This window comes from Myotis brandtii, unplaced genomic scaffold (genome assembly GCF_000412655.1).
Source record: "Myotis brandtii unplaced genomic scaffold, ASM41265v1 scaffold535, whole genome shotgun sequence".
In the NCBI taxonomy this organism is placed as follows: domain Eukaryota; kingdom Metazoa; phylum Chordata; class Mammalia; order Chiroptera; family Vespertilionidae; genus Myotis; species Myotis brandtii.
In genome coordinates, this window is record NW_005369964.1 from 3,222,204 (window position 1) to 3,222,793 (window position 590).

A 590-nucleotide genomic window follows, 5' to 3' on the forward strand; every position below is an offset into this window, starting at 1 on the left:
CTTTAAACAAAAGCATTTAAATTAAAAAAAAAAACCTTCCACGGGACCCAGGGCCGGAGGAGTGTGTAACGTAACGGTGACCTCTCCTGGGTGCGGCTTTCTCCCCCCCACCCCCCGCCCGGGCCGTGCCCATGCCTCAGGGCTCAGTGAGGAAGGTGGGGTTCCACTCTGGGGGGCTTGCCTGAGGTCAGGTTAGGGGTGAGTGCTGGAGGCGGGGTCAGATCTCAGAGCTCAGAGCGTGGTGCTTGTCCAAACCACTAGAAAACCCAGAAGAAGCCAAGACTGCAGGGTCCAGTCTCTGGGTCACACCCACAGGGGGGCCCTCAGGGACCAGCAGGCTCCTCCCTTCTGCAGCCCGGACCCCAGGCCTGAGAGGGAGAGGGACCCGCCCACCCGGGTCGGTGCGGCCTTAGGCTTCATCCCACTGCAAGGCCACTTGTCCCCCTCCACGGTGGCCTGTCCTCTCTGAAGTGGGCAGGGTTGGGGGGTGCTGTGGGGCTCCATTTCTTTGTGATTCTGGCAGTGAATCCTGGGATTGGACTGGCCCCTTCCAGAGGCAGTCAGGAAGGGTGAAATCTGGCAAAACCCTC